General features: G+C 50.8%; 1 protein-coding gene and 1 long non-coding RNA gene across 6 annotated transcripts in view; one reads left to right on the forward strand and one right to left on the reverse strand.

Moving 5' to 3' along the window:
* Positions 1-13,528, reverse strand: part of JCAD (junctional cadherin 5 associated) — a 91,780-nt gene that overhangs the window by 37,042 nt on the left and 41,210 nt on the right. Inside the window, exon 1 of one of the 4 annotated variants that reach the window (XM_067030543.1) lies at positions 2,933-3,409. The exons of 2 other annotated variants lie outside the window; for them this stretch is intronic. The gene's annotated coding sequence lies outside the window, so the exon portion shown is untranslated. Of the gene's footprint in view, positions 1-2,335; positions 2,404-2,932; positions 3,410-13,528 lie in introns of those variants that run through there. One more of the 4 variants, XM_059058286.2, reaches the window with a different exon arrangement.
* The window catches only part of LOC136793878 (uncharacterized), a 32,387-nt gene continuing 21,371 nt past the window's right edge, over positions 2,513-13,528 (forward strand). The window contains exons 1-2 of one of the 2 annotated variants that reach the window (XR_010839917.1): positions 2,513-2,605; positions 8,620-8,730. This is a non-coding gene — a long non-coding RNA (uncharacterized lncRNA). Of the gene's footprint in view, positions 2,606-6,070; positions 6,186-8,619; positions 8,731-13,528 lie in introns of those variants that run through there. The other variant, XR_010839918.1, reaches the window with a different exon arrangement.

Genomic DNA, 13,528 nt, shown 5'->3' on the forward strand with positions numbered 1-13,528 from the left:
GGTTTCAACGACTGAGATAACACTTCCCATCCAAAAGGTGAACAACATCATCTGCTGAAAAACCAAATAAACTGCAGTAATGGGTTCAGCCACCGGCCTAGAGGATTTCAGAGACGTAGTCCTTGCTTCTCAAAATAAGAACCACAACAGAACGATTGTTTCAATCCAACGCTCTGCGTTCTAAAATCTCTTTAATTAGCGAGAAGACCAGCCAAGCTCATTAACAGAGAAACGCTGGACTCTGAACAGCCCGGCCCGTGTTTGCTGTCCTCCCAAACTCGAGGGCTCTCCAGCAAGGACACTGAGGACCTGCTGGGGCTGCAGACCGCCGGGCTTTCTTTACTCACAGCATTTCTAAGATTTAGTTTTAAACTGCATTTTAAAGATTAGACTCCAGGATCTTTTCAAAGGTTGTTGTTTTTTAACTGAAAAATTGGTCCTTATTTATTCTCCTTGTGTACCTCCAGCCGTCAGTTACCTTTTATAGCTAAAATTTTACGGCCCATGTCTCTGGAATCTGTGGCTTACTCCGATGCGTCACTGGATAACTCTGAGTAGCCTGTCAAACCCTCCAGAGCATGTGGACACTCGGGCATTTTAAGTTATGTTCCAAGGAGGTGGAAAGACAAAAATTCTTTTTTTTTTTTTTTTCTTCCTGGCACGGGATTCCTCCACACACCCAATCCCCCTAAATCTCCTGGGCCTGCCAAAGGCCTGACCTTCCCATCTCGGCAGCAGCGGGTGCACTCTGGAGGGAGGAAGGCCCAGCAGACGAAGGCCTCTGTTCCACAAACATTTGCTCACCCCTCTAGCGGGAGGGAAACCGTTTGCCGCACGCTGCCTGCCCCGAGTAACACTTGGAGCCCTTCAGGCAGCTTGTTCGGCTGGTGGCCAAGAATTAGACACCTACTATCGAGGTAAACATAAAGTCCAAACCCACGGAGCGTTACGGAAAACCGAACGAATTTACCAAACTCCCCAGTTCACCCGAAAACCAACACGAGTTCCTCGAAACAGAGTCTGCGTGGAACTCCCAAAAACACTTACACTCGCCTGCCCTGCTGGACGGTCTCAATCCTTTCATCTTAAATTCTAAAACTACCTGACCTAAGGCAACGCTTCCCTGAAGTTTTGCCCACACAGACTACTGCGCCTGCGATTTTCGCCCGAGCGTTTCTGGCCGCCTGAATCCCTGTCCCCCTCCCCCTCCCAGCGTCCAACCCGCACCTCAGATCCCCGGGGTGCACACTTGCGAAACGGAAAAGACGAAAGGAAGACCTCCGAGTGGTGTGGTCCGCACGGCTCCGCTCTCGCCCCAGGCCAGGCCCGGCGTCGAGAGCCGGGGCGGGAGACGCAGCCCCGCGTGGCCAGGGGCGGCAGGGGACGGGCGCGGGTAGGAACCCGCCTGAGCTAGAGCTCCCCGAAGCTCTGGCCCCGGAGGGCGCGTACGAGCGAGGGCTGGGGCGCGGCCAGGTGGCGCGGGCGTCAAGTTCCCGTTTCCATTTTTTCCTTCGGTAGTGAAATCACAGCTGCTTTTCCAAACCCCTAGGAGAACCCGGGCGCTCGGCTGCTCTGGCCCGTTTCGGGGGCGAGAGCGGCGCCCTGAGCCGTAGGTCGGGCGTAAAGGAGCCCCTGGCCCCCGGGGGCGAGCCTCTGGCGACCGCGGGTGCGGGGCGCGGAGGGTGCGCGCGGAGACCCGGGCCCCGCGGGCGGGCGCGCTGCAGACCCCGCACACGGGGCTGGTCTGCCAGACGCACGGCGCTCTCGGGCGGGGCCCTGCCCGTCTCCGCCCGGTTTCCCTTTCCCTCCTCCGCTTCACGGCCGGCAGCTGGGGCCGAGCCGCCGCGGGCACTGGCGGCGATCTGCGCCCTAACACCGGCCCTGACCCCCCGGCGGCGGGCGGGCGGGCGCGCGCGGCCGGGCGGAGACGGCGCTGTGCGGGGGGGCCGTGGGAACCGGGACCTCGGGGAACCCGCGCAGCGGCTGTCAGCTCAAAGGGTGGACACGCCGCGAAGGCGCCGGGCCGGCAGCGACCCCCGCCCTCCGGGCCCCCCCGCGCCGAGGGGCGACACGCGCGCCGACGCCAGCCGCGGCCCTCGGTGCCGGCCGGGCAGCGCGCGCCCGGGGCTGGGCACCTGAGGGCGGGGACTCGCGCTCGCAGCAGAGCGGCGCCCCCCGCCCGAGGCCGCGCGGCGGGCTGCGGACATGCCCCCACGCTGGGGCGGGCGCCGACCCGAGCCGCGCGTCCGGGCTGGAGAAGCTGGGGGCGAGGCGCCGCGCGAGCAGACCGGATGGGCGCTGGGAGTCAGCAGGGCCGAGGGACGCCGGGACTTACCGAGCGGCTCCCTCATGCTGCCCCGCGCCGCCGCCGCCGCCGCCGCCGCTCCGGCCCGCCGCGGACCAGCGCGACCCGCCCCGCTCGCGGCCGCCGCGGCCGAGCATGCCCGGAGCCGCCGGCCGCCCCGCCCACCAGGCCGCCCCGCCCACCGCCCCGCCCCGCCCGCCAGGCAGCCTCCGGGCTCTGGTCTCCGGCCGGAGGGCGGCACCCGAGCGGCGGGCGCCCAGCCGAGGGCGCAGGCCTCCTCCCGCCCCGCCGAAGGCACAGGTGAGCGGGCCACCCTTCCCTCTCTTTCCTGTCCCTTGGGTTTGGTCTGCTGCAACCCCGTGCGGAAGTCCACACACACACACACACACTCACACCCAGAGCCACACACAGATGCACACACACTGTCACAAAAGCATGCACGCAGGAAAGGCGTGAAGAGCAGAGACAGTTGACGGCAGCTTGGTGCTTGGGAGCTCCTCCTTTAAAAGCAGACACCTGAGAGTCTTCGCGGGCGCCTGCAGAGCCCTCACAGGTCGGCGGCTCCGTCCTGACAGATGAGGAAACTGAAGCCAGCAGGGGGTGGAGCTCAGCGGAATGAGCATTTACCTGCTTCCAGCCCCCTCCACCTCCCTCTCGAAGCAGTGATCAGGCTGCTGCCGGCTCTGTGGGGGCAAAAGTCCTTGTACTTTGGAGGGCAGACAAAAAAGTGTTCAACTTTGCTCCTGAGTCCCAGAGACGGAGAGAGTTCAGCTTCACTAAGTCAGCTTCACTAAGGCAAAGATGGGTGCGCGGAGCAGCCTGGGACCCCTGCGGAACGAAGTTTTAGAAAAACGTCGTTCGGCCCCACGATGGATTTCGGGCTGCGCTCGTTGCCATCATACCAATAATATCGAAAGTCGTTTGTACTCTCGCCGCGGGCAGCCCCAGTCTGAGCCCTTCAAATGCAGTCTTTTCCTTTAGTCCCCACCATCGTCCTTTGAGATGGTGGGTCTCGGAGAGGCACCACAGTTAGCAAATCTCAGAATCTGGCCCAAGACTCTCATTCTGAACCCTAATCACAAGGAGTGTGCAGTCTACGAGAGGAAAAAAAAAAAAAAAAAAAAAAGCCAAACGCACCAGTGCTGGGAAAGAAAGAGAATACGATGAAGGGCTGTGTCGTGCACCATGCATAGTGCATCGGAGGAAACCAGGACCGGGAGATGGGAGCAGACCGCATGATCGGGAGCTCAAGGGGCAGACGGCTTGGGCCCTGATCTTGGGCGCTTCTGCCACTTTCTAGATGTGTGTCTTCACTTCCGTGAGCCTCAGTTTCTTGTCTGTTGAGATGGGGACCACGACAGCGCTGACCTCATAGGGAAGCCATGAGAGTTAAGTGAGATGACGCCTTGTCAGCCCTCAGCGCGCTGCTGGCACGTGGCGGGAACGCAGAAATGTGAGCTCCTGCCGCTAACGCCTGCCCTAATAGAGCTCTGTGGGCAGCCTTTGCGGGCAGCACCCCGGAGGCCTGGTCGGTTGCACTTAGGCAAAGAGGAAGGCGATCATCTCCGGGCTGGGAAAATAAGATGAGAAAAAAAGCAAAGAAAATAAAATGTAGAGGGTTCTCTGGGAAATCGCAGTTCTATACAGTGGTGACATTACTTCTTGTTATAAGAGCATCTCTCAGACTGCGATATTGGAGATGCCGGAGAAGATGACTTCACGATTTCCAGGATTCCTGTGGTTTCCTGACACTGCCTCTTTATCATGACAACCTCGTTCAGAATGTTTGCCTTCCCTCTTCCTTCAGCACAGATGCATCACTGGCCCTGCTCTAATCACGGCCATGACTAAGGCCGTTTCCGAAGAACAAGCAGAATGAAAAAATGAGGATGGGGCCGTGGCAGGCAAGGAAGAAGGGGGGAGGCTTCTCTGCAGATTTGGGGACAGTGTTGTGAAGAGGGAGGAGGGCAAGATAGAAAAGGCACGTGAGTATGAGGGGTGGGTGTGTGAATTACAAACGGAAGAAAACAGAGGAGAACGGGGGCATGGTGTTTCCCCAAAGGAAGGTAAAAGTTGGGGAGGAAAATCCATTGCACCCATTTCCCGCACTGGTCACCAGTGCCTAGACCAGGGGTGGTGGACAGATGTGCGAACCAGCTGTGTACACATGTGCGTATATGTGGTCTTCTGCCTTTTATATATACACGCACGTATACGTGTATACGTGTGTTTGTTATTGTTTTTAGAAAAAAAAAAAAAAAGGCAGGTCTCTGTAACTCAGAAAGCACCTGCATAGGTTTTATTCTGACCGCAAAGAAAACCCCTTTCCTTGCCCCCATCACCTCCCACTCTCAGATTGGTGTAACTTCACTCCCTCTCTCTCATCTACTTGATTTTGGGAGATTTAAACACAGGAAAAAAAAAAAAATTATCTACTCCTTATGCAATTGTGAGAAAACAAAAAATGTGGTTTAAAGCAGCCCTGAGTGAGACCCTGTGCCAGGATCCAGCCCCGGATGCCCGCGCGTCTCCGCCTCTCTCCGAGTCCTGGAGAAGGGATTTCACAGACTCAGGAAGGAACTGGATCATTGAGTCATCAGGGCAGATGTGCGATGACCAGAAAGAGAATGCTTAACGGCCTTCTTAAGGAAAAAAATAATAAAAAGGACAAAACCCTTGTTCCTTTGACTTGCTGCTTTTATAAGGACCCAGAAACCCGACCCCCGTCCTTGCTTTCGGGCCTCCGTGATGACCTACCACGAGGTTTCTTTTAATTTACTATTTTTTGATGTTTTTCTCAGTCTGTAAAAACACCTACCAGTTCTCGTTTTCTAAAAAGATTAATGTTCTCATGAGATCTTGAAGTCCCTCTTGTTGGCTTGTTCTAGAAAGCCAGACAATAATAGTTATATAAAAACTAGAAAGGGTTTTATAGCAACAGGTGCTAAGAAAACTTGTTTTTAGACCTCGACATACTTTTTATTAATTCAGATGCTATGCTGCATTATTAGTTTTAACTAAGAACTAGAAATCTGTTTTCCCAAGTGTACTCCCTGGACCACTTACTTCCGGATCAACCGAGGGGTTTGCCTGAAAGCCAGATTCCTGGGCCTCACTGGACACAATCAGAATTTCCAGCTGCTACAGCGGAAAGCCAGGAACCTGTACTTTCAGTGAATGCGCAGATAATTCGCATACGCTGGAAAGTTTGAGAAGCAGGGCGAGAGCGCAAGAAACAGAGCTAGTGCGTCGAGGGCCTAACGGAACGATCGGCACGCGATAAACATTCACAGAACAGCAGCCAGCGTCATCGCTGCACGACGCTGGCGGATGCCCTGGGGGAATAAAGTGCATTAGGTGTCTGTTAACTGCAGACTTAGAAGACTGGACACCACCCGCAACAGAAATTTTACAATCCTGGGGATTAAGAAAAAGGATGACAAATGTATTTCCGTCCTATACCTTCACTCTACGGAGATTGAATCTGCATGGTTATTGCATGAGAAAAATCATTTTGCATTGTTTGCTCTTTGTCCCCTTTCTCCCCCGTCAGGCCACGCACTGGTGGGAAAGCCTCTCGGCCCTGCCACCTGCCGCTGGAGCAGAGGTGCAGTTCACTCCAAACATCCCCCTCCCTGCGGCCTACGAGTCTTTGCCAGATTCATAAGGCAAATGCAAGTTTCCTGTCCTCCGGGGAATGACGGTGGCTGCCTGGGAGCGCCTGGGACACGGGAGATACAGATGTGGCTTTAGGAGGACAGTGACGTAGGCCAGCGCCGCAGTGTCCAGACACACGCACAGGCACTCTGGCCTCCTCTCCCGACATCTCACACCAGCTGATGGAGAAGCAACCCAAACTGAGTATTTTCTTTAACCCTGTGTGACTTTTCATTTAAAAAAATGAGAGGGACTTCCCCAGCGGTCCAGTGGTTAAGACTCTGGGCTTCCACTGCGGGGGGCACGGGTTTGATCCCTGGTCAGGGAACTAAGATCCCGTAAGCTGAGTGGCACGGCCGAAATAATAAAATAAAGTAAAAATTTAAAAAGGGTGGGGGGAGATACGTGAACAACTATGCAACAAGTTGGTTTTTATCAGCATTAATTGTAAAAAAAGAAAAAAAAAACGCTTCCATCAGGGGAGGGGATAAGATACCAGGCGTTTATTGAGTAGGTGGCGGCTAGCGTGCAAAAAGGACACCAAGGTGGGGGAAGGCAAGACCTTCCTTCCGTTTTGTGCTCGTGGCGTGCCTGGCACTGGGCTAGGCCTCGACGTAAGCTCTTCCCTGGATTCTTTACCAGGGTTGGGTGATTTTGAAGGAGCGATTCAAGTCGAGTGCTGACGAGACTATAAATCCCCCGTATAAGAACGCTTTCCACACCTTTGCTTGTTTGCCTTCGTGAAACTCCCACAGCATTTGGCTTAAGCGGCTAGGACAGCGTTTATCATGATCTACCTGGACTGGCTGAGTCAGCCTGCGTGTTTAGCTCAGCTGCTGGATTCTGAGTTCCTGACGGGACGGATGGACTCATCCCCTGTCCTAACTGTGTTTTCTTAGGTCGCATATTTACATGTTTGTCATCCGTTAATCACGGGGCCAAAGCAGCGGCCTCCGTTGTTTATAACTTCTGTGATCTGGAGTCCCCACTGTAAACAGCCTCCTTATCTAAGCCTCACACGCCAAGCCGATGTCTTCCATGTCCTAAATCAGCCCAGACAACAAGGGGGCAGCCCTGATGCCCCAGAGCCCGCCAGAGCCGTTCAAAGCGGCCCGTCCCAAGCTGTTTCCCAGCCCTGTCCTGCCTTTTACCCACACGGGCCCCAGGACAAGCCGTGGCCTCTGCTCTCCCGTCACTCCCTTCTGGACCCCGGTGGGCACCGGTGCTTCTCGCCATGGCCCTGCAGGCCGTGGCAGGCCTCTTCCTTCTAGGGCGTCTGTGAGGGACACTAAACTTTTCTGCAAAGGCACTGACCCCTCTGAGTTGTCACGCACTCACCTTTATCAATTAAGACCCAAGTCAATCCCTGTTTACCACACCCAGCACCACAGGGTTGAACTGAACTGTTGAATATCTCTGAAGTGGAAAATGGCCACCTAAAGGCACGTTGTGCAAATCCTGAGTTATAATTCCTCACCCTATGAAGAGGGTAAAAGCAGTGAGCAGAGGCTGAGCGTCACTGAAGGAAAAATGACCAACGCTTTCAGAAAGTGCCTAGGTCTTCTCCAATCTTTGGTCTGTTGGTTTTCCATTTGCTTTGAGTTTTACTTCTGCTATTTCCAGGTTCTGTCTTAAACCCAGCCTCCTCTTCCTTTATTAGTCTCTCAAGTACCCAGGTGATTGATTGATCCACTATATCAATAGGTATCGATATATCACATTGCATGCTGTTTGGTGTAATCCCGCAAAACTCAAATTTTCTAAAAGCAAATAACGTAAAACACGCAAATAAGAGAGTCAAGGAGAATAAGTAGTGGTTTGTAGGAGAGCATCTAATAGACATGAAACATAAGTCTGAGAAAAGAAAGTCAATCATTAGTGAAAGTCAGCTTTTCGTCAGCAGTGGTTAAAAAATAACAATAAAAGTCCAAACCCTGTGTCTCATTTGGCTGGAACGATTGTTAGTAAGTTCCTTGGTAACACCTTAACTCCTGCAATGTTTCTTTCGTCACCCACTGTCCCCTGGATAAATGGAAACTTAGTCCCTTGTTCGGGGTCACCACTGATAAGTCACCCCCATCTCAGCATCTGCCTAGGCCAGAGCCTCTGTCCCCGCGTGGGAACCCACAGCAAACCTCCCTTGCGGAGGATGAATTGAGTGCAGTTTTCAAGTCAGGGGGAGCTGTATGTGCTTTCTAGTTTTCTCAAACTAGTGAACGCATTAATTCTTTGTCTCAATATTTTTACAGTCTTCGCTATAGTTCTTGATGCCTGGAATGTGTATTAGAACTTTTGCTGAAACCACCAAATACCTGAAGGTTACCATAACTAACTAGTCACAGATGTAGTATTAAATCCACCCCTATTTTTTTCCCTCTCTACACAGCACACGCTGGAGCCATAATATTATACATTCTTGGAACAGATGCTATTCATAAGCAAAACTAATATCTTTTCCAGAGACACTGCCTGATTTGGGGTCACGGCCCACCTGACCACCAGTGGGCAGATCTACATATGAGGTTATGATGGATTTTCTACGGGGAAAGGTTAATTTCAAATGTAGAACATTTCCGAGTTGCTAATTCTCTGCTGCCAACTCACAATACATTGTTCCATTACAATTATTGATTTATTTTTATTTTTACTTTCGCCAGCTTTCCTGATGAAGTGTACTATGAACAGGGCACCAGCACATGGAAACAGAGACGGTGATAGAATGAACAATGTGAGAACTGAATATTCTAATGTCGAAGCAGCTGCTGAGGGTAAATCTCACTTTCAGCCATTTGATGGAAAATTTTAAGGTCCTTTTTAAAATTGAAGTAGAGTTGATTTACAATGCTGTGTTAGTTTCAGGTATACCGCACAGTGATTCAGTTATGTAATACATATATATATATGTGTGGATATATATATATATATATATATATTCTTTTTCAGATTCTTTTCCATTACAGGTTATTATAAGATATTGACTAGAGTTCCCTGTGCTATATATGAGGTCCTTGTTGTTTATCTACTTTATATATAGTAGTGTGTATATGTTAATCCTAAACTCTTAATTTATACCCGCCCCCCGCCCCCCCCGCTTTACCCCTTGATAACTGTAGGTTTGTCTTCTGTGTCCGTGGATCTATTTCTGTTTTGTAAATAAGTTCATCTGTACTGCTTTTGTTTTTTGTAAGAATCCACATATAGGCGTTATCATACGATATTTGCCTTTGTCTGGCTAACTTCACTTAGTATGCTAATCTCTAGATTTTAAGGTCTTAATACCTATGTTTAAGGGAATATATTTAAGAGTTAAAGGGCAGATCGGTTTTCTTAGATGTAGGTCTGAGACTTTAATATAAAGGCAATACGAAGGAACCCTACAGGTGCCAGCACACCGTCGCTTTGGGAAAACAAAATGCTCTCTTCTTTCTAATAAAGTTGGGTGACCAGAGGTTAGTATCATAAAAACTTACATGACATTTAAATTAAAGGCCATGAAACATCTTCAGTGCACAGTTAACTCCCCACTGCTACTTAGTAAAGTATATTCATTGAACATTTTTCCCATTTTCTAGGTTGTGCGCTACACTTTGTATTCCATGCTATAGTAGACACTGTTTTTACTAATATCTCAAAATAAGCGCATGCTTCCTGCACAACCTACACACACAAAGGCCTCCTTCATCACACCAGGTTTTCAGCTTCTAAATGACAAGATACCCCGTGACAACCACCATTCACAACAGAAACCATTAAGGCTGAAAATGTCACCATCTGATTTTATTAAAGTAATGGGCCATCTGAAAAAAAAGCAGTGGGTAGCTGTCATTAGCTAGGAATCCAGAGTTGGGGCTCAGAAATGTGCATTTTACATAAGTTCCTTGGTTCAAACGAGCAGCAAAGTTTAAGAGCCACGGTTTGCAGCGTATCCTGCTATTAACTTGCTACTGACAGGTCCTCTTAGCAATGCTTCCTCACTTGCCCCGTGGATCGCGTTACCTACAAAGCCACCGGCTGCCTAGTGTGGGGAGTGAATGCGTTCGCAGTGACATGTGTCCCAGTTCCCCTGCTTGTCGGGCGGTGACATAACCTGAGGGTTTGGGTTGGGTCTTCAGGCTGCCATTTATTGATTGGGAGCCTTCAGGGAAATCACTTTGTCCTCTGAGCCTCGGTTTCCTTACAGGATAACAAACCACTCTGTGGTTACAAGGATCGAATGAGATCTTTTAGGAAAGCATTCAGAACAGAGTCGACATCCCATAAATGTTAGCTGCTATGAATGTTGCAGGCCGCGCCTCTCCTGGGGCTCGCGTGAGAATGAATGAGAGAGGTGGAAACCCCTGGCCATCGTACACCCTCAACAAGGGCTCCCAGTGTCTTCAAGTTCTGGGGGCTAGATGTAAGTGCTGAGCACAGCCCCTCATGGGTTGAGAACCAAGGGAGACACTTCCTTCTCTTCAGGCAGACGTCAGTTTAGTGCATTTTGCTTTCATGTGCTTCCCAAATACGGTGTTTTTTTTACAAGTGGAAGGTTTGTGGCGACCCTGCGTTGAGCAAGTCTATCGGTGCCATTTTTCAACAGCGTTTGCTGACTTCGTGTCTCTGTGTCACATTTTGATAATTCTCACAATATCTCTAAATTTTTCATTATTATATTTATTATGGTGACCTGTGATCAGTGATCTTTGTTATTACAACTCCCTGGAGGCTCAGAGGATGGTTAGTATTTTTAATAATAAAATGTTTAATTAATGTATGTACTTTTTTTAGACATAATGCTATCGCACACTTAAGAGACGTGTAAACATGACTTATATATATGCGTTAGGAAACAGAAAAGTTTGTGTGACTTGCTTTGTTTCTATCTTCAGTTTACTGAGGTGGTCTGGAACTGAACCCACAAGATCTCTGAGGCCTGCCGGTATTCATTTGCTGTGGTAGGAAAAATGTTACAGAGATATTAGGTGATTAACAGATTGTAGGGGCTGTTCCACTTAGCCTCTTAATTGAAAGGCAAGACTGAGATTTCCTTCCTTCCTTCCTGCTCTGCAGACAAGAGAATGGTATCGCAAAGAGCATTGCATAAGTTAAAACAAAGGGTTAGAGCTTCTAAAGCTACTGAAATATCATAATGAATTTCGCTAAAAGACTGTGCAAGGCAGGATACTTACAGCTACCTTGATTCTGCCAGGGATCCCAGATACCACAAGATCCCAAGAGGACACTTTAATGAGAGGACTCTTACCTACTGTAAAATGTAAAGGAAGGCTCAGAGCTTAATCTGAGCATATGGCTCCGTGTGTGTGTGTGTGTGTGTGTGTGTGTGTGTGTGAGAGAGAGAGAGAGAGAGAGAGAGAGAGAAGAGGGCAGTGAAAGAACTAGCTTTCAGGATTTACAAAAGTAGTTTTAACCCAATGACGGCAGAATGGAGAAACGTGTTAGAAATCTTGACAAAAATACTGTGGACAAAATAGCTATCTGAGTCTAAATCAAGTGTACTCTGAAGCATCCCTGACGGGGCTCAATTTGCATGGCTCTTCTTTTGGATATTACCACATAGTGTACCTGTGGCTAGGATGTTACTGCACTGACCTTTCACCCTTTTCTCCCAAATTCAGTGGGAGGGCACCAAGCAGGCAACTGGCCAAGATGAACATAATGTGACCATATTATAAACTCACTGAGGGAATTCCCTGGCGGTCCAGTGGTTAGGACTCTACTCTGTCACTGCCAAGGGCCCGGGTTCAATCCCTGGTCGGGGAACTAAGGTCCCAGAAGCCGCTCAGTGCGGCCAAAAACAAGGACAAGAAAAGACTCACTGAAAATTTCGTCCATTTCAAGTTTAAGTCCTCTTTGTGTGTCTTGAGCCAGATTCTCCGGCCTGGACATTCAGAAGAGCCAGCCTGGCTTTCTGGCCTGTCTCTTAGACGTTCCCGGGTGGATCGTGTCTCACCTCACGTGTGAGTTCGTCACAGCAGGGGTAGTGCTGACGGGTGCAGCTCTGCATCCACGCGGACACGCAACGGCAGCGATCTCCGGACAGCTGCAGCTGCCGTCACCCCCACAGGGGAGAGGCGTCCAGGAAGGGCAGAAGTCGAGACAATCCTTGCAATCCTCAGAACAGGGTTGTGGTGGAAGGTGACAGGGCGGCTGTCAGCTCTGTCAACCCCCCGGTTCCGGTCCTGTGTCCATGCCATCCCAACACACCATGCTTTCAATACCTGCTGAGTCTTAGGAGGCTGACGCCCTTTTTTCCATTTCCCACATCCAACTGATTTTTAAAGGCTTTACTTATTTTATTTCAATCTGGATTTCAGAAGCAGGAAATCTCTATAGACTTCTAGGAGCCATCTTCTTCCTTGGGGCAAAAGGCCCTGGAACCCGAGCGGACTGGGTCGGCGTGGCCCTCCTCTCTGAAGGGAGTAAATGGGCTCTGCGGACGGAAGATCCAGGGCATTCATGGTTCCCGCCGGTGCCAAGAAAAAGCCTGCAAGACAGACTGTTCCATGCTGCTTTCAATCTGCTTTTAGTAGGATTCCTTAGGAATAATGTCCTCTCCTCATTAAACCCATTAGCCCGGTGACATTTCACACAGTTTTATCCCAGCTCCAGCGAATGGCCTCATTGATCTAATCTTCCTGTCGGCAGCAGTGACACTGGGTAATTGTTGTATAATAAGTGACTAAGGAGAGAAGGTGCCCGAGGTTTGCTCTGACCTTGGTGGATTTCGAAGCAACGCTGTCCCCTTAACCCACTCTAGAATCTTACATTTCTTCCAGAGAAAAATTCCTGCATCCAATGAAGCCAATGTCACATCAGAAACGCCAAACACGGGCAGATGCCAACCTGCCAGAACCGCGCCATCAGGTGATGGAGCAGCGCGGTGGAAAAAGCCAGAGCGAGTGGGAAGGGAAAAGTGCGCTCGGAATGAGGGCAGGTTGTCTTCGTTTCTCTAGGATCTGCTCAAGGGGGAAGACATCCTCTGGAAGAATCAGAGGAAAAAGCAAAGAGCTGTCACGCCTCCGGCTGCCCGGCCTCCCACTCCTGTGTCCTCATTTCATGAGAACATGCACTTGCCAGAGCTGTCATGCGCTCTGAATCTTCCCACGGAGATGACAATTGGAGTCAGCCTGATGCTTCCTGGGGCAAACGTGTTTTCACTTCTAATTTAGCAGTACGGTTCACGCAGGCGCTTTCCGAGCGTTTGGTACCCACCCAGAAATCTGACAGCGCGACTTCTTTCTAGAGTTCGCACGCCTGTGTTTGCGTTTTCTCCGAATAGCTACGCTGCCCAGGCGGCCCTTGATGGCAGAAACCACACAGCGGGGCTGAGTTTCAAAGTCAGGTCCTCCCACACTGCGGAGCTCGCTCCGCCACACAGAGAAGCAGGGCTGCCTGTCTCAGCAAGGGACGGCCTCCCAGCGCTGCCGGGCCACCCCTTCTCTAATTATGCAGCGGGACTGGGCAGGGCCGTCTCTGGGGGGGGTTAGGACAACAGAAGGACCCACGTGGAACCCTGGGCAGCGTGGCGTTGCTCATCGTTGGTCTAAATTGAACTCTGGTGTGATG

Source organism: Kogia breviceps, chromosome 3, assembly GCF_026419965.1.
Source record: "Kogia breviceps isolate mKogBre1 chromosome 3, mKogBre1 haplotype 1, whole genome shotgun sequence".
In the NCBI taxonomy this organism is placed as follows: domain Eukaryota; kingdom Metazoa; phylum Chordata; class Mammalia; order Artiodactyla; family Physeteridae; genus Kogia; species Kogia breviceps.